Consider the following 18,786-nt stretch of genomic DNA (forward strand, 5'->3'; position numbering starts at 1 on the left):
AATAACCATAAAGACATGATGTGCCATTTAAAGCATGATCTAAGGAAAACCTTCATGTTCTTTACGCAGAAACTTGGGCTAGATGTGGTGGCTCGTGCCTGTAATCCCAGCACTTTGGGAGGCTGAGGTGGGAAGATCTCTTGAGCCCAGGAATTCAAGACCAGCCTTTGCAACATAGTGAAACCCTATCTTTACAAAAACATTTTTAAAAAAAATTAGCTGGGCATGGTGGTACATGCCTATAGTCCCAGCTACTCAGGAGGCTGAGGCAGGAGGACTGCTTAGCCCAGGGGTTCAATGCTGCAGTGAGCTATGATCGCGCCACAGCACTCCAGCCTGGGAAACAGAGAGAGACTCTGTCTCAGAAAACAAACAACAACAAAAAACTGGGTAATTGGGTATCTTCCTCTCTACTCCAGATGGGATTCTTTTAGTCTTAGGTTCCCCTTATTGGATCCAAAGCTGAGAAGTCCTTGGGCCACCTAGTCAAGAATTCCTGAAGTATAGCAAATAAGAACATCTGGGACCACATGTTACAAACATCTGGCCACAAACTCTTAAAATAATATGGAGAAGTAGATTTGGAGAAACAGATGAAGAACATGAAGGGGAAGGTGCTGGGTGAAATGTACCTGGAGAATCATGATTGAAGCAAGGATGATTGAAAAGTCTCTTCAAGGGCCGGGCGCGGTGGCTCAAGCCTGTAATCCTAGCACTTTGGGAGGCCGAGACGGGCGGATCACGAGGTCAGGAGATCGAGACCATCCTGGCTAACATGGTGAAACCCCATCTCTACTAAAAAATACAAAAAACTAGCCGGGCGCGGTGGCGGGCGCCTGTAGTCCCAGCTACTCGGGAGGCTGAGGCAGGAGAATGGCGTGAACCCGGGAGGCGGAGCTTGCAGTGAGCTGAGATCGGCCACTGCACTCCAGCCTGGGCGACAGAGTGAGACTCCGTCTCAAAAAAAAAAAAAAAAAAAAAAAAGAAAAGTCTCTTCAAGTATGTGTGACACTTCTAAGTATTGGGGGGTGGGGTGGGGGTGGAAGGCCTCATGTATCTGTTGTTTCCTGGGCACTCAATCCTCTTTGAACAAGATGCTCTAGATGGTTTTTCTCATTAGAACAAATGTCACAGACCCAATGTCTTCCTCGTTTATATTTCTTCTAATGTGCTTCTGCTTGAGCAAGTGAGCCCTTAATGTCAATTTCAATTAACATCATTGCATCTGATCTCAGTGGTGTCACTCATGGATGCAATGAGGGATGGAGGAAGGTCACTGGGAAGTGGGGAGATGTGTCCCCTCTTGTTCGAAGGCTTGAAGGCACCAGTGAGGGAGGTATTGGGAGGGAAGGTGCAGAATGATTTGCTCCCTACTTTATAAAGACCATACTTTAAAGATGTCAGCCTGTCTTTTGTTTGATAAAACACTAATGTGAAGACCTAGTGGCAAGGCAGAGAGCAGGGACAAGGGCTCTGAGGGCTGAACCAGGGAGAAATGAGAGACACACAATCTTGTATTGACTTATGAGAGCTTCCTCCATAACCTTGAGCTCCCTAGTGATCAATCGCAGCGGGTGGGAACTGTACGCTCCAAGTCTGCTATCCGGTGTCCTGGGGATTCCCAGGGATGGTTCAAAGTGGTGGTCCGGCCCCACCACTTCTGTGTGTGGCCTGATCTCAGCATGGAAATGGGATGGACCAGAGTTTGGGGTGGGTGTAACAGAGCAAGCCTCAGGGAGAGGGAGAGATAGTCATAACCTGCCAACTCTTCCTCCCTCTTGTTTTCCATCCTTCCTTCCCTTCCTCCCTTCCTTCCTAAGAAGGGAAGTTGTTCCCTTTGTGCCCTCCCAAAGGGAATTTGTTCAGGAAAGAGAAAATATGGATTTATGTTCTCCAAGACACAATCCTCAGGGATGATTCTCCCTCCTTTGAGAAGTCAGAGCATTTGTTCTTTCATCCTCTTTGTCACCAATAACAATTATTAGAAGAGCTTACTATTTCTTGAGCACCTACTGTGTGTCAGGGGACAATACATATATTATTTCTAGCTTTCACAGCAACCCTCAAGGTAAATGTAATTTATGCCCACTTTACAGAGGAGGAAATTGGGGCTTAGAGTGCTTGAGGAGTTTGTCCAGTAAGTTGACTGAACTGGGCCTGGTTCATTCGATTTCTGGCTCCAATGTCATCAATTACTTGCAATATATACTTGCAATGGACTGGCTCCTGGCTAAGACCTGCTAGTGGATGCATCTGAAACGAGAAATGTCTTCTATTCAAGTCCCAGACATCCATATCAACAAGGATTAAACACAGAGTTTAACCTGCATCAACTGGCAGTCAAGATGCAAGGGCCGTAATCCTGGTTCTGCAACTCTTTTGATGGGCAGCTTTCAGTGTATATGATGTGTGAACTCCCCTCTCCAGACTTCATTTCTCCATATGCACAATGGGCAAGTTGGACTAAATATGTCCAAGAGTCAGTTCAGTTCAATCCAATCTGACAGCACTCATGGGGCTTTCCTGTGTGACTGTGCCAGGAGGATATAAAGATGGACAAGGTAGACTTCCGTTCTCTAGGTGAGCTAGATGCATGCTCTAATACTTATACATAAAGAGCAAGAAAGCTTGGCGAGCACGGTATCTCATTTAGACTCGGCCAGTGGCAATGTGTGTGGCACAGGAGATGAGGCAGGCTTCAGGGTGGAGGCACCATTGGCACTTGGGCTTGAAAAGGAAATAGAACATGTGGAGGTGGAGACAGGAGGAAGCTTTTCCCAGCCAACACCACATGGAGCAGAAGAACCACCTGGTCATTCCATAAAATTGTGAGAAGTAACAAATCATTGTTGTTTTAAGTCACTACAGTTTTGGGGTGATTTCTTATGTAGTAATAGATAATAGACCCCAAAGGTGGGTGTGTGATTATAGGCTTTATCCTATAAAGGTCAGAGATTGCCCATTTTTAGACCACAGCCTACAGTAATTGGCCTGCAGACATAATTCATTTGGCTTGCACAAGGTTTTTAAAAATAGTTGAGCCAACATTTAGAAATTGGGAGATTTTATATGAAAATCCAGATTTGGGGGCTCTCTTGAAGAATCCTACATCTCAGCACCTGCATTCTAGGAACAGTATGCAACACACATCCTCCAGTTCATGACAGTGCTCTCCACTCCCTGTTGTCTCATGCCTAATCTTTCTAGTCCCTGTAGACACTTGAGGGTTTGCTATTGTTGTTGTTTATTTGTTTTGAGAAGGGTCTCACTCTGTTGCCTAGGCTGGAGTGCAGTGGTGTGAGCATGTCTCACTGTAGCCTTGGCCTCCTGGGCTCAAGTGATCCTCTGGCCTCAGCCTCCCAAGTAGCTGGAAGTACAGGCACATGCTACCATGCTGGCTAGTTTTTTTTTTTTTTGTAGAGACACGGTCTCACTACGTTGCCCAAGCTGGTCTCAAACTCCAGGGTTCAAGTAATCCTCCTGCCTCAGCCTCCCAGAATTCTGGGATTTCAGGCATGAGCCACTGTGCCCGGCATGACATTTGAGTTTTTGATCCATGCCGATGACATGGCAGTGGGAGGCCATTGAAGGTTATTTTGTTTTGTTTTTCTGTTTTTGAGACAGAGTCTCTGTCTCTCAGGCTGGAATGCAGTGGCATGATCTCGGCTCACTGCAACCTCCACCTCCCAGGTTCAAGTGATTATTCCACCTCAGCCTCCTGAGTAGCTGGGATTACAGGTGCCCTTCACCACGCCTGGTTAATTTTTATATTTTTAGTAGAGATGGGGTTTCACCATGTTGCTCAGGCTAGTCTTGAACTCCTGATCTCAAGTAATCCCCCCACCTCGGCCTCCCAAAGTGCTGGGATTACAGGCATGAGCCACTGTGCCCAGCCCATTGAAGGGTTTTGAGCAGAGAAGGAATGATGAGAGTTGGGCAGTAAGTAATGTATTGGTTGGGGGTGACTCTGGGGCGGGTGTAGTAAAAATCTATTATTCAATCTGCCCGAGACCATGAACTCCATCTTTTGGGAAATGCATCTTTCTCTGACCATACGGTTCCGATGGGGCTGCCATCTCCCTGTACATCCCACTTCCCTATTCACAGTGATTGGTTAGAGAGTGGCACCTAGCTTAAGTTGGGCCAGTCACAGCACCTGGTTTTCCAGCCATAGATGATTGGTACAGGGACGGGGTCTTACCCATGTTGGACCAACCAAAGTTTTTCCCTAAAATTTTGTCCTTCATACCAGAAGCAGAAACCCTCAGTCTCTCTCCGGTGGAGCAGGTGAGAGTTGTGAGTGGTGAGTGCTGCTGCAGCCAGGTGCCTAGCCTTGAGGAGAAAAACTCACATACAGAGGTGAGAAGAGATAAAGGACTGGGAGGAGAGTCAGAGTCCTGGCAACATTGAAGCCTCTGCGCTCACCACTTCTGTGCATTTTCTGGGCCTGGTTCTCCAGCCCTCCCATCAGTTCTGGGAGCTCCCCATTCCTTCCTGATAAATTCATTTGCTGCATCTGTTAGCCTGAGTTTATTTATGTTTCGTAATTTGCAACCGAGAACACTGGTGATAACCAGAGGCTTTGAGGCAATTCCAGGAGGGCTACTTCTCACCCCAGTCAGGGAGGAGCCAAGACAGGGTTTATCCTCAAATGCAGAGCAGGAAGGAGATAGTGCTATTCCCACTGGAAAGTGAATTGTCCTGTGAGGCAGGTATCCCTTCCTGCCACTGACTTCCTCCAGAACCATTAAGTAAATATCTATGCCTTTCTGAGCCTCCATTTCCCTATCTATAAAACAGGACCTGGGAAAGAACAGTGATTCTTAAACTGTATTCTGTAACACCCTGGGATTTTGTGGAGGGATCACTGCTTAAGAAGGGTGGCCTGTGGCTGGGGTGGGGAGGTCTAGCAGGAAGGACTCTGGGTTCCTCTCCCCTACTTCAAGCAAAGCCACCTCCTCTCCCTCATCTGTTTCATGCCTTGCCTTTCTGTGAAAGGTCTTGCGTAAGAAAGGTGGACAGCTTGAGAAGTTTGAAAACCCCTAGATGAGGTGTCTTGGAGGAACTTTCCAATTATAAATAGTTCATGATTTTATGGATTCCAAGAGAAAGCAGGATAACTTTTGTTTTGTTTTGTTTTTGAGGCAGAGTCTCACTCTGTTACCGAGGCTGGAGTGAAGTGGTGTGATCTTGGCTCGCTGCAACCTCCGCCTCCCGGGTTCAAGCAATTCTCCTGCTTCAGCCTCCTGTGTAGCCCTACATTGGCCATATCACATTTCCTCATCTGTGAAATGGGGGAAAAAAACAGAACTAACCTTGTAGGATTACTAAGGGGATTAAAAATGCAGTCAAACCAAATTACATTATATTCTTCCAATCTTGACGCTTTATCATTTATTATCTCCACCTGTTGAACTGTACTCATCTGTTTTAGTTAGGAAATTATGGCTGCAGGTTATAAAAATCACAACTCAAATTACTATAAAAATATATTTGTTCATGTTAAGGTCCAGAGCTGGGTCAAGCTTCAGGAATGGCTGCACCAGTCTCTGGTTCATTTTTTTCTGTAATGTTTTCTGTCTTGCCCTCCTCCGTGTGATGGTTTTGTCTTCTGGCTGGCTTCCCTCATGATGGCTAAAAATAAAAAAAAAATCTGCTGCAACTCTAGGTAGGCGTCATATCCTATGCCACACTATTCAGAAAGCAAAAGAATGTGGCATCTTTATTCTTCACCTTTATTGGACTAACGACCCTAGGTCCTTAATAATTAGGGAGTAGGATAATATAGTAATTCAGCATGCAGGACCCAAAGTTGGACTCCATCATCAGCTGTGTGACCTTGGGAAAGTTAACCTCTTTGTGCCACAGTTTCCTCAGCTGTACAATGGGGTAAGAACAGTACCTACCACAGAGGGGTGTTGTGGGAATTAAATATGCTTGAAAAGCACTTAGCAGACTGCATGGCAATTAGTAAATTCTCACTAAGTGTTAGCTAGTGTTGCCAGCATATTTCCTTAGAAATGTCTCCCTTCTGCTGGATGTGGAGGCTCACGCCTGTAAGGCCAAGGCAGGAGGATCACTTCAGCTCAGAAGTTCAAGACCAGCTTGGACAATATAGTGAACAGCCCAGAGTGATAGCACATGCCTGTAGTTCCAGCTACTAGGGAGGCTGAGGTGGGAGGATTGAGTTTGGGAGGTCGAGGCCGCAGTGAGTCTTGATCATGCCACTGCACTCCAGCCTGGGCAACAGAATAAGACCGTGTCTCAAAAACTGTACAAACATGGCAGGGTGTGAGGTAGCTCACGCCTGTAATCTCAGCACTTTGGGAGGCCAAGGCGGATCCCCTGAGGTCAGGAGTTAGAGCCCAGCTTAGCCAATATGGTGAAAACCCGTATCCACTAAAAATACAAAAATTAGCCGGGCATGGTGGTACACGCCTGTATTCCAGCTACTTGGGAGGCTGAGGCACAAGAATCGCTTTGAACCCAGGAGGCAGAGGTTGCAGAGAGCCGAGATCGTGCCACTGCACTCCAGCCTAGGCAACAGAGCGAGACTCCATCTCAAAAAACACACAATGAATAGACAAATAAATGACACAACAAGAAGATAAACTAGAGAACATCTCGAGATAAGGTGTTCAGGGAAGATTTCTTTTGAGGAGGTGATATTAAAGCAGAGTTTAGGGAATAACGTCCGAGGCCTTGCGCTCAGGGTCGTCAACTCTTTAATTTGATTTCTCTTCCTTTTGAAGCAGGGCAGGGAGTCATCAAACAACAGAAGGGCAATTATAACTGCTGGTATGGCAAAGCCAGGACTGAATTCAAATTCTGCTCCATTCTCAGGAATCCTGTCTGTCAAGCAGGTTCTGGGGAAGCGACGTGAGTCGTGAAATCACAGGTCAGAGCAGGCATCGAGAATATGGTCAGTTCTCAACTTTCAGGGAAGTCCATAGCTGAAGAATGAAGGACAACGGGCCTCTTGTGCTCTCGTTAGGAAGACTGGTTCACTGGAGGCTGGAACACGATTCGTGAGAGATCCCGACAGGAGAAATGTGTAGGAGGGAGGACTAGCACCTGGATCAAGTTATAAAACATCTCCTGCATCTTTTTCGGACATCACCCTCAGCGCGGCCTCTTCGCCCAGTCCCAGATTAGGCAGCGAAGAGCGATCCTCACCCTAAGTGCCACGTCCCTTGAAAGCGAAAGGACCAGGAGTTTCTTCCTGCCTCGTCTCTTCCGGATCCCTCCTGCACCGCCCGCGGCCTGCAGGTTTCAGCGCCATCTCCAGGCCCCGCGCACCTCAAGCACCACCCCTCAGTCCTTCCTTGGGGCACGCCTCCTTCCGGCACCCGCCCAGAGTAGGCACCCCTGGGGCCCCTCCTCCCCTCCCTGCTTCCGGGCCCGTCTCCTTCAGGCCCGCTTCTATCTTCCTCCCACTCTAGGCTTCTCTTCAGCCCCGCCTCCCTCCGTCCGTGGCTCCGCTCTCTGGGCGGTTCTCCATTTAGCCCCGCCCACAGCATCTCCTTTCAAGCACTGTCCTGGCTCCCAGCTCTCCATCGCCTTCACGGCCTTCCCTGCCTGTCCGGCGACCCTCTTCCCAGGGCCTCATCACACTCTTAGCTCCGCCCCTACTTCGGCTCCAAACCTGTGCAAGCGACTCTCTCTTCCCGCCCCAGCCCCGCCTCCCCAAGCCGCGTCTCAGTCCCTCCTCCCTTTCAGGCCCCGCCCCGGCCCCGCCTTTCTCCTGTCCCCGCCGAAGCTCTGGACCTTTCCAAAGCCAGGCTGAGAGGGTGGGGAGAGCCCATGCGCTTGAGAAGCCGAGCTGTTTCTGGGCGGGGCTGCAGACTCCTAGTTCTTGTGTCACCGTGTCCTTCCGGGGAGACAGAGAGAAGGGGGAGAGCCCGGGACCAGGGCCGGAGCGGCGGGGGGGGCTGAGCAGCGGGGAGCCGCTCCGGGTGCCCCCACCCCCGCGCGCCTCAGTGGTGCCGGCCGAGGGCAGGGCTCGCGGCTGCGGGGCTCGCGCCGCTGTCAGTGCGGCGAGGCGCGCAAGCGGCGCGGGCGCGGGGCAGCGGAACCCGGAGAAGCTGAGGGGGCGGTAGCGGCGGCGGCGGCGGCGACGACGACGACGACGACGACGACGACGACTGCCCCGCGTGTGCCCAGCCTCCTCCCGCCGCAGCTGCCCTTTTCCTCCCTCCCTTACGTCCCCGAGTGCGACAGTACCGCCTCCTTCCCAGCCGCGCGGCTTCCTCCAGACCTCTCGGCGCGGGTGAGTGGGGGCTGCGGGCGTCTCCTTGGGGGTGCGGGGAGGGTGTGTGCTTTGTGCCTTTCCGTTCACTCACTTCTTCAGGCAGGCCGCTGCCTATATTTAGAAACTCTTATTTCTGCCCTTCGGGGAGTTCCCGGGAGCCCGAGTAACTCTAGGCCCCGTCCGCCGCTCCTTTCTCCCACTGGGACCCGCCGCCCCGGGTCGCCGGCCCCAGCCCTTAGCGCCCGGTCCCGCTCCCGGCCGCCCTGGCGTTCCCTGCCTGCTCCTTTCCCGCGGGCCAAGTCTGGGCCAGTAGTTGGCTGGGTGGGCCCGCGCCCGCTTGGAAGTTGGAGTCTTTTGTGCTCGTGCCCCGCCCCGCCCGACGAGGGGCGGAGGGAGGGGAACGGAGGCTGCTCCGGGGAGGCCTCGGGCGGGCCCGGCCGCGGCTGCTTCCGGCTCTTCTACCCAGGCTGGGTCTACGGGCTCCCGGAGGCGCGCAGAGCTGGTCCTGCCTCGGCTCCCGCCTCTTCTGGGCTGTTTGCACGCCTTGGGCTCGGAGAGAAACAACAACGGGCCCTCGAACTGGGGCCGTATCCGCGTTTTCCTCAGCCCCCTTGGCGGCCGAGCCTTAGTTTGCCTCTCGGTGACATGGGGGAAAGGGAAACCCGCCTCGCGGGGTGTTCATGGATTCAGGGAGGGAACTAATATGTGAAAGAAGTGGTTAACACCAACAGGGAGCATTTAATGAGACTTCACCCAGGAACTTCCCAAGCCTTATTTCGTTTAATGCTCACAACGGCCTTCTGGTTTATGCTCATTTACAGAAGCAGAAATCAAGGCGCAGAGGGGTCAAGTAATTTTCTCCGAGTCACAGTAGCCACAGAAGTGCAAAGGAGCGGTGCCAGTACCTGTTATTTATTAATATTTCCTGGTGTGAGCATATATCATCTCTTAGTGTAAAGGGCATTTTTACCTAGCCTTGGGTCACACCATTTAATTAGGGACATAACTCTGGGTTTTCCCTGACTTCTGGGCCGTTGTCCACTATACTATGGATGAAATTCCATTCTGGGGTTACCATAGCTCCAAAGGAAAAGGTTTGGATGAATTCCTTGCTGGTATTGCGACAATTAGAAGTTGATGGATGCAGACTCCAGGACTCAAACACAACTCAAATTCCCGGGGATTTTGGCTTAAGGAAGCTTTGAGACTGTAAACGGTGGGATCCACCCTTTAGTTTTTGTGTGGCGTGTTCCTCCTCTCAGACCTTGCAGGTTCTCTATGTTTAGATTTATCAATCCTAGTTTGATGGGGGTTAGGGGGAATCGCTCAAGTCATCTGCTTTCAAATAAATATTTCTCCTATTTTCAGATAAGGCCCAAAGTGGTTAAAGTGAACTAAAATTAACTTTGGCAAATGTTCCAGTTTTTCAATGTGATCCGGTTTGAGAGAGTGTCTAAAAATCAGGCAAGGGAGTTTCTGGGCCAGGTCTTGAGGAGTCTCTTGATGTTCACATTAGTTCTTTGGAGTCTGGTAGGTCTGTGGTGCCTGGCCAGGATTCTGGATTTAGGAGTCCTTTATAGGAGTTGAAAGGGGTCTTACCGACCATCTGGTCCACGTTTTTCCATACCTGCCTTTCCCTGCTTCCCTGCTAACTGAACCTTGGAAAGGGGAAGTAAGTTGTCTGAATTCAGACTGCCTTGTCAGAGTGAGAACTGAAATTCCCAGTCTTCTTCCTCCTAATCCAGTAATATTTTTATTTCTCCCATACCTTGCCACCTCTTGTATTTTTTTTTTTTTTTGTAGAGACGGGATTTCACCGTGTTAGCCAGGATGGTCTCGATCTCCTGACCTCGTGATCCGCTCGTCTCGGCCTCCCAAAGTGCTGGGATTACAGGCTTGAGCCAGCCACTTATTAAAAAGGGCACGAAACCACTTATTCAGGTCTTAAGGTCAGGAATCCTGAGTAATTGGAAACCCCAAGGAAGTTTTATAGTCCCCACCACTTTCTGTGCCTTATGGTTAATATTAAGAGGAGGCCAGGTTTAAGCACAGGTGTACTAGTTCTCACAAGTCACCACTTCGGTTTTATGTGTTTATGGCTTATATACTCTTCCATAGCCATTATGTGGTTTAATTTCTAATCCATTTCTGTGAGGGAGTTTGTAGAGCTTGGTTTATGTCTCTTTTACTGTGAGGGAATGGAGACATAGCATAGCACTTGCCTTAGATGACAGAATGAGTAAGTAGTGAGGACAAGACACCTCTCTGGAGCAGAGGATTTGATCTGGCATCATAAACTGAGCCACTCACTGTGGCTCTCTGAGCCTCAGTTTCCTTATATGTAAACTCTCATAGGATTGTTGTGGGGATTATTTAAAAAATGGCTTTGAAAGTGCTTTATAGTGGCAGTAGTAATAGCTAAACTTATTAAGTACTTAACGTGTGCCACCGGCCAATGGACTGAGGACTTTATGGACTATATTACTTAATTTTCAGAGCAACCTGTGAATTAAGTACTATTATTATCCCTGTTTTATAGAAGAAACAGGCTTAGAGAGGTTACATTACCTGCCTCAGGGTCATGTAACTGGTAAGTGGCCAAGGCAGTATTCAGACTGCAGACAGTATAACCTTAAAACTGGCATGCTTTTTTTAAAAAAAAATTGTGGTAAAATATATATAACATAAAATTAACCATTTAACCATTTCAAAGTATACGTTATGTGACATTAAGTACATTCACATGGTTATGCAACCATCATCACTGTCCATTATCTTCCCCAGCTGAAATTCTGTACCCATTAAATTAACTCCCCATTCCCTCCTCCCTCCAGCCTCCTGAAAACTATCATTCTACTTTCTATGAATTTGACTACTCTAGGAACCTCATGTAAGTGGAATCATGCAATATTTGTCCTTTTGTGACTGCAAAGCTGGCACACTTAATGTCTTCTTTAGTCTCAGCGTGCATTGTAAATGCAAAATATTAATCCTCGCCTGTAGCAGAGATGTGGCATGCAGCTCCAGAGCAGGAACCCAGGCCTGGTTGTATCTCTGAGTAAGACCTACTTCTCTCCCCCTTTGGTTGAGCTCGCTTATCACCGAAGCCTGTTTTGAATCTCTGCTGGCTCCCTCAGTATCTGCAGAAGAGACCTTATACCCTGTGTTTTTGGAGACGGAGTCTCACTTCGTCGCCCAGGCTGGATTGCGGTGGCACGATCTTGGCTCCCTGCAACCTCAACCTGCTGGGTTCAAGGGATTCTCTTGCCTCAGCTTCCCGAGTAGCTGGAACTACAGGCTTGCACCACCACGCCTGGGTAATTTTTGTATTTTTAATAGAGATGGGGTTTTACCATGTTAGCTAGGCTGGCTTCGAACTCCTGAACCTCAGGGGATCCCCCTGTCTTGGCCTTCCAAAGTGCTGGGATTACAGGCGTGAGCCACCACACCAAGCTATTACACCCTTAAAATAGAACCTCGATAACTTTCCACCCTCACCTCGTTTGCAGCTGCCTTTCTGACAGTCTAGGGTTTGGGGATATGGGGCTGCAGTTATCAGGAATAACAGTGCAGTGGCAGCACCTTGGATCAAAACTACTCAGGATGATTAAGTAGATCACCTTTATGAAATGTTCCCTCTTTCTCCCCCTCTTTCCATAAAGACACACAGGAGGGATTAGCTTTTGGGTTCTTAGAGGATGTTTATGGATCATCACTGCTTGCAGTTGGTTAAGATGAAGTTAGATGCTGCATATAGCGTGTCAAAATGTCCTTTTGACCGTCTTCTGTGTTGGTGTATTTAGGGGAGTGGGCTTTTTATGTTTATGAAGATGGTTGGAATTTTGTCCTGATAACAACTGGGGGTTGGGAGAGGTGGTGTCTCAGAGATGGGTAACAGGGTAACAAACACATGATCATGTGTCTGGTCATGTCACACTCTCCTTAAAAATCTGATGGCCCAAACATTGCCTACATATTAAAGTTAAAACAAATGTGACCCATGAGGTCAATGTGTTGAATTTATTGGATAGAATCTTGTAGTTGAGGGTCCTTATAGTCATTTAGACCAGCTGCCTGGCTGATATTTGAATTGGTTACTTGTTGAGACTGTCTTTCATTGGATACCTCATTTTTGGAAAGTTTTTCATTCGCTGAACAATTAGTAAGCATCTGTCAGACCTGGTACTACGCTTAGGGATTTGAGTTCATATAGCCTAGTGGGAAAGACAGGCAAGGAAACAGGCAGTGTGAAAAGTGTTGTGACAGGGACAGGTACCAGGAGAGCACAGAAAAATGATGCCTAACCCAGCACTGGAAGGTCAGGAAAGGCTTCTTTGGAGGAGAAGTTGGTTAAGCCTAGTCCTCAGGAGAAGAACAGACATAAGCCAGGAAAAGAAGAGATCTGGGGAGTCAGGGAGGAGGCAGAGATAAGACTGTTCTAGGTAGAAGGAACAGCAAGTTCAGAAATGGTGATAATAGGTTAAGACTTTTGGCCATTTACCATATCCATTATGTACTATTCTAAGAATTTAATTTGTATTAACTTATTTCTTCCCATAACCATCCTGAAAGTAAGTACTATTATTATTCCCATTGTGTAGTTGAAGAAACGGGCTAAGAAAGCTAAACAAATTTCTCAGGATTATTGGGTGGAGCATAATGCTTGAGGTGGGTGGATGTGGCCAGACAGGAGACTTTCAAGGTAGGCAGAGCAGAAGCCAAGTCAGGAAAGGGCCTTCTTGCCTGTGTTGAGGAGTTTGGACTTCATCCCGAGGTGAGGGGGCCATGATTCAATGTACATTGTGGAAGGATATCTCTTTCTGCCTGTTCAGGAGTGGACTGGAGAGCTAGAGCACTGTGGGCAGAGAGGCCAGTTAGGGGGTTGGCAAGAGGTGATGATGTTTCAAATGAAGGTGGTGGAAGAGCATGTGCAAGAGTGTGTGTAGAGAAAAGATGGAATTGCTGGGCCTGGTGGCTCACGTTTGTAGTCCCAGCACTTTGGGAGGCCAAAGTGGGTGGATCACCTGAGGTCAGGAGTTTGAGACTAGCCTGGCCAACATGGTGAAACCCCGTCTCTACTAAAAATACAGAAAAAAATTAGCTGGGTGTGGTGGTGGCACCTGTAATCCCACCTATGTGGGAAGCTGAGGCAGGAGAATCACTTGGGCCTGGGAACTGGAGGTTGCAATGAGCTGATATCGAACCACTGCAGTCCAGCCCTGGGTGTGAGACTCTGTCTCAAAAAAAAAAGAAAAAAGGTGGAATTGAGTCATGAGACACAGATTATTGGTGTGGAGGGTAAGGAAGGAATCAGGATGACATCTGGTTTCTACCTGGTGCAGTTTTGTAAATGGGTGCTGTTTATTGAGGTGGGGACACAGGAGAAGGAGGAGCACGTAAAGGAGAGGGTAGGGTTTCTTATGCAGGGTCTCCTTACATATGCTTTCGCTTACCTCTAGTTATGGATTCCAGTTCTTTGTGTCAGGTCTGAAAGGGAGAGAGTGAGAGTATGGCACAACTGGTCATGTTCCTGGCTAAACTGGATGATGCGAACATTAGTTTAGGAAGAGAGGAGATATTCAATCCTAGACATCCGGGCATGGCACAGCCTGGAAACTACTTACGTTAAGCCAAGAAAAGTTTACATTTTCTCCAGGCTACGTCCTTTGGAACTTTTCTTTTCATATATTAGTGTATTCCTCTCTAAGTCGAAGCCACTTCTCTGCTTACTCTCTGCTAGGCACTGGGAAAACAAAGATGAGTAAAACTTATCCTAAGGAGCTCATAATCCAGAAGGGCAGAAATCTCAGTAGCTTGGATGCAGCAGTGTCCTGGGGAGAGGGTGGATGGGGCAGGGCAGGGTAGGACAGGATGGAGAGGGACCCGGAAGGGTTTTTATTAGGGATAGGAGTCAGGAGACCCCACTGGGTGTGCACCAGTCTTTTTCTCAGGTGGCAAGTGTCTAGGTTTATTCATCCAAATAATGACTAGATGACCCACAAGGTCCCTTCTAGCAATTACATTTTAGGATTCTAGGTGGTGGTTTAGATAATATATCTCTAGGAGAGGTGTTTTCTTTCTTCCTCTTCCCCTTCTTAGTTTGGCATTGGTGAGGGGGGAATGGGGGTGGAGATAGCAAGGTTTTCACTTGAGTGTCTTGGTCTTAATTCAGTTTTGGCCTCATGCATAAAATGTATAGCTGGAAGGGAGAAAATGACAGCCGTTAACTTGCTTGTCCTGCAACTTCCCCCTGAATACTGTAAGGATAGTTTCAGACCTGTGCTCAGGATGCAGCTCACAGACGCTTAGGAATAGAGACAGCGTGCAGTGGAATAAATAGGAAATCTAGTCACTAGCCTGAATATCGTTTGGTCAGTGTGTGGGCTGGACTAAGGCCCTTTTTATAGCCTTGTTTCCTCATAAAATCATCTGGGGAGTCCCTGAAATTCTGTAAAGGTCCAAAGAGTGGGGGTGGGGAGGTAGGGACAGAAAAAGGGTTGGAGGTCCCTCTCTCTCTCACTTCTCCCCTCTCTTCGAATGAATAAGTAGAAGCAGGTATCGGGCCAAGTATTAATGTTTATCATCTTTTGTTTCCACAGCCTTGCCTTAATTTTCTCAGTGTTAATGTCTTCTGTCATTTCATAATGGCTTTCATGGTAATCAGTGTCCTGTACCTCCTGGGAGGAAGGAAGGGAAAGATGGGATATTGTCCCTGGGCTCTAGTCTCCAGCTCCAGAAGAACCATTTAAGACATCCACTGCCCCCTGTTGTTTATTCTGGGGTTGGGATAGGGGGTTGTGGCTGAATACTTGGGTTTCCTAGAGGGTACATACTTGAGTTTCCTAGGGAGTGCTCTACTAACTAAAGTGCAAATCTGGCTATCTTCCCAACACACCAGTGAGTTTGACTGGGGAAAACAGCCGTCAGTGGGCTTTTGATGCTTGCCAAACCCATGTTAATTGTAGGTATCTAATACTCTCTGGGATCTTTGTCTTCCTGTCTGTGAAACAAGGGAATTGGACTAGATAATCTTAAGTGATATTTCTACCTTTTTACCGTTTTGTGGAAGTGGCTTGAGAATTTATCTCTGGAAGGAGAAAGGACTTTGCTTAAGTATTGAGAGGATATCAGAGGGTTAAATTCTGGGTTCACAGATGATACCTTTCAGTATATAAACAGATGGATATTGCTTTTTAGAGTGGACAGCTTGCTGAAAAATTGCTTGTGAGATGAATTTGTCAAATTGTATGCTGAGTTCCATTATAAACTTGGAGCTGTAGCCTCATGGGACAAACTTGGAGTCTAAGACTATAAAAAAATTACATTTAAATATGTAGCAAACTTTAAAGTCACATAATAAAGGAAAAAAAAACACTTTAAGATTCTCACACAGTGGTAGTAATGGAAAAACACTAGACCAGAAACTTGCATTTCTTAAGAGCTTTAGCTTATGGAGTATATACCCCACTGAGGTTACCTGCCTCTTGAAGTGCCATCTGTAGAGACAGAATAGTTCTGTTTGTCAAGGTAAGACTCACTGCTTTATTTCAAGTAAATATTCTCTTTTAGAATGCCGGGTTTAGAAGCTTCATGTTATTGGCCAGATTTTCTTCATTCCAGAAACATTTATCTGGTATTTAGCTGTCTCCTGTTTATTTTATTAAGGATTTTAATAAGCTTAGTTAATGGTACTGTTTACATGGTGTCTGTTGATCTCTTTGTCTAGTTCCCTTTGAAATTTTTTGTGTTAGTGAAAGCAAGCCCAGCAGTAGATTTAAAAGGGTCATTTCCGTAACTTCATTTATCTAGATCTGGGTTTTCTTTGTGAATGTGACCACACTATACTGAGAAGTCAAATGTTTCCTTTTTTTTTTTTTTTTTTTTGAGACAGAGTCTTGCTCTGTTGCCCAGGCTGGAGTGCAGTGGCATGATCTCGGCTCACTGCAAGCTCCACCTCCCGGGTTCACGCCATTCTCCTGCCTTAGCCTCCCGAGTGGCTGGGACTGTAGGCGCCTGCCACCACGCCTGGCTAATTTTTTGTATTTTTAGTAGAGACGGGGTTTCACAGTGTTTGCCAGGATGGTCTGGATCTCCTGACCTCGTGATCCGCCCGCCTGTGCCTCCCAAGGTGTTGGGATTACAGGTGTGAGCCACCGCGCCCGGCCATGTTATTTCCTTCTTATCCAGAACATGAATTTAAGGCTTTGGAATTTTGTTCTTGCGGATACCTGTAAGGTGGTACTGAGGAATGGTGTTGCTGCCAATGTAATAATGAGGGCTGTGCGTGACTCAGTTGGACACAAGAATAACTTCTCTTCAGACTTTTAAAGATTCACCCTAAATTGATTCTTACACCAATTAAAATCAACCCTTCCTAAAATTAGGGTTCAGAGGAAGTTACTTAGTTGCTGTGGCATGATTATTTATGCTTGGGAGTCCAACAGCCTTCCATCCCTAATCTCAACCATTCGTTCCAGGAATTTGGAGTACCTCCTATGTGTTCTCCTTGTGGAGAACATAAAAACCAACAAGACATAATTCCTGTCCACAAATTACTTTGAGTCTTGAGAGGAAGACAGAGAAGTAATTCAAATCCAGCCTGCTGCCCTGGCTCATATATTTGGATTGAGAGTTCAAACGGAAAATAACATAATTGATGGCTACGTCAGTAGACAAGGAGACCAGTTTGATAATCTGACTTTCAGTGTGTAGACTTTTTTTTTTTTTTTTTTTTTTGGCATTCGCTTCTCTCCCTTCTGTTTTTTACAGATATTTATCCTCCGTTGCTAAGGTGTCCAACACCCAGTGTGTAAAGTCAGGAATGTTAGAGTAGGGGACAACATTGCCCTTCAGGTTTGGGTGGCCAGATACCTGCATCTGGACACCCAAACAGTTCTCTGGCTGGCTTCAGGAAGATTTGGTATTGTTTTGCTTCTTATGAAGAAATGAAGAAAATTAAGTTTCATACTGAATTATTTTAAGTTTTATTACGCTCTATTTTGAAATAAAATTGCTCTGTTTTGTATGCAAGTGGAATTATCTGAGGTGTGGTTTCTGGCATTCGATCAGTCTGTGATTTAATAATTGTGATTATATTGTAGTTTGTGAAGCCCATTGCCACTGCCTCTGCCAGCCGCCTTTGAACACTTTGCAGCAACGAGCCCTAGCAAATGGAAATGGTGGGCACATTGAGGCTCTCCTGGTTTTGAAGGGCTCTTCCCTCTTTCCTACCATTCAGAGAGAAATGTTACTTGGGATGCTGTGTTGTGCTCCCTATTTCTTCCAACAATTTAGCATTGCCTGTGGGGTCTGGAGTAATAAGGCTGTGTAAACTGGAGATGTCATCTCTCACTCTGAAGTTCCATTTTCTCATCTATGAAGTGGGGTTAATACTCCATATCTTGCCTTCCTCACAATATTATTGTGAGGAGCAAATTAGAAAGTTGTAAAATCACGAGACAATTTATATGTGAAGAATCCATTAGTCATTTGTCAGAGGTGAAAGGTAAGCGGCAGGATTTTCCATAGGAGGGGAGATCGATCTCTTTGTAGGGAGCAGGGAGAGTGATCTCAGCTGGTCTCTGGGATTGGGAAAAGGTGTGATGAAAGCATTTGGACAGGGGCAATGATGAAGCAAAAGACTAAAGGTGAACTGTGTAGTGGGAACAGTGAGTGAGTGTTCTCTAACCTCATACTCTAAGTCCTAGGTTAGGCATATGTTTAACCTTAGTAAATACGCCACAGTTTTAAAAGGCCTGCCAGATTACATGGTTAGCGATGAGAAAATTGCTGTTGTTCTGTGTCCTTGTAAACACTTGGGATTATCTGTCTTTTTCATTTGAAGCCATTCTGTTTAGTATAGATATGAATTTTAAGAACCATAATATGAATTCTCACATAGCAAGTACCATAAAGGGGTACAGTGATTGGGAGAAGGGGAAGAGATTGCTTCCTTTGTACATGGAGGAGGGGCAGACGGGGAGTTCCCAAGGAACATTTGTGGACCAGTGAGTATTTGTGCTGGACCTTGCAGGATAAGGATAATGACCATCTGTTGTCCAGGACCATTTTAATTTCTAATATTCTGTCTGGTTGTACTTATAGATTATGAAATACCAGTATTGCCATGTCTGTACCGTATCTCCCATACTATTTAGAAGCAACACCCAGGTATCTTTTCCTCAACTGATGTGCTTCCCTTCCCCCCTTTTCCAGAAAGAATGTTCACAGGTGATTAGGCTGCAGAGATAGAGAACATTCTGTGCAATGGGGACAACTTGAGTAGAGGCACAGATGAATGACTAGACTGAGTAGCATCCATATTTCTGCTAATGAGCAGGTGGTGGAAGTGTCCCACACTTTGGAGATGAGTGATACCTTCTCATAGCCTCTCAGAGCAGAGCAAGGTCATGTCGTTATGAAGCCAGTTTGTATTTAAACTGGATGAAAGGATGAGAATGATCTCTTTGCTTATAATTACATCATTTCAGGAAGGAAATTAATCCAGTAAACAGTCATACTTGAAGTATATCAGA

General features: G+C 46.8%; 1 protein-coding gene and 1 long non-coding RNA gene across 13 annotated transcripts in view; one reads left to right on the top strand and one right to left on the bottom strand.

Moving 5' to 3' along the window:
• Positions 1 to 6,708: 6,708 nt before the first annotated feature.
• Positions 6,709 to 7,683, bottom strand: LOC119618587 (uncharacterized). Its single transcript, XR_005234973.2, has 2 exons — positions 7,177 to 7,683; positions 6,709 to 7,074 (listed from the first exon to the last, which is right to left on the bottom strand). It is a non-coding gene; the product is annotated as an uncharacterized lncRNA (long non-coding RNA).
• Positions 7,684 to 7,763: 80 nt separating this feature from the next.
• RALY (RALY heterogeneous nuclear ribonucleoprotein) overlaps positions 7,764 to 18,786 on the top strand; it is an 86,912-nt gene continuing 75,889 nt past the window's right edge. For 7 of the 12 annotated variants that reach the window (XM_037982856.2, XM_008021226.3, XM_037982861.2 and 4 more), the window contains exon 1: positions 7,766 to 8,269. The gene's annotated coding sequence lies outside the window, so the exon portion shown is untranslated. Of the gene's footprint in view, positions 8,270 to 18,786 lie in introns of all 12 variants that reach the window. The other 5 variants (XM_073008058.1, XM_073008047.1, XM_073008065.1 and 2 more) reach the window with 2 other exon arrangements.

This window comes from Chlorocebus sabaeus, chromosome 2 (genome assembly GCF_047675955.1).
Source record: "Chlorocebus sabaeus isolate Y175 chromosome 2, mChlSab1.0.hap1, whole genome shotgun sequence".
Classification (NCBI taxonomy): domain Eukaryota; kingdom Metazoa; phylum Chordata; class Mammalia; order Primates; family Cercopithecidae; genus Chlorocebus; species Chlorocebus sabaeus.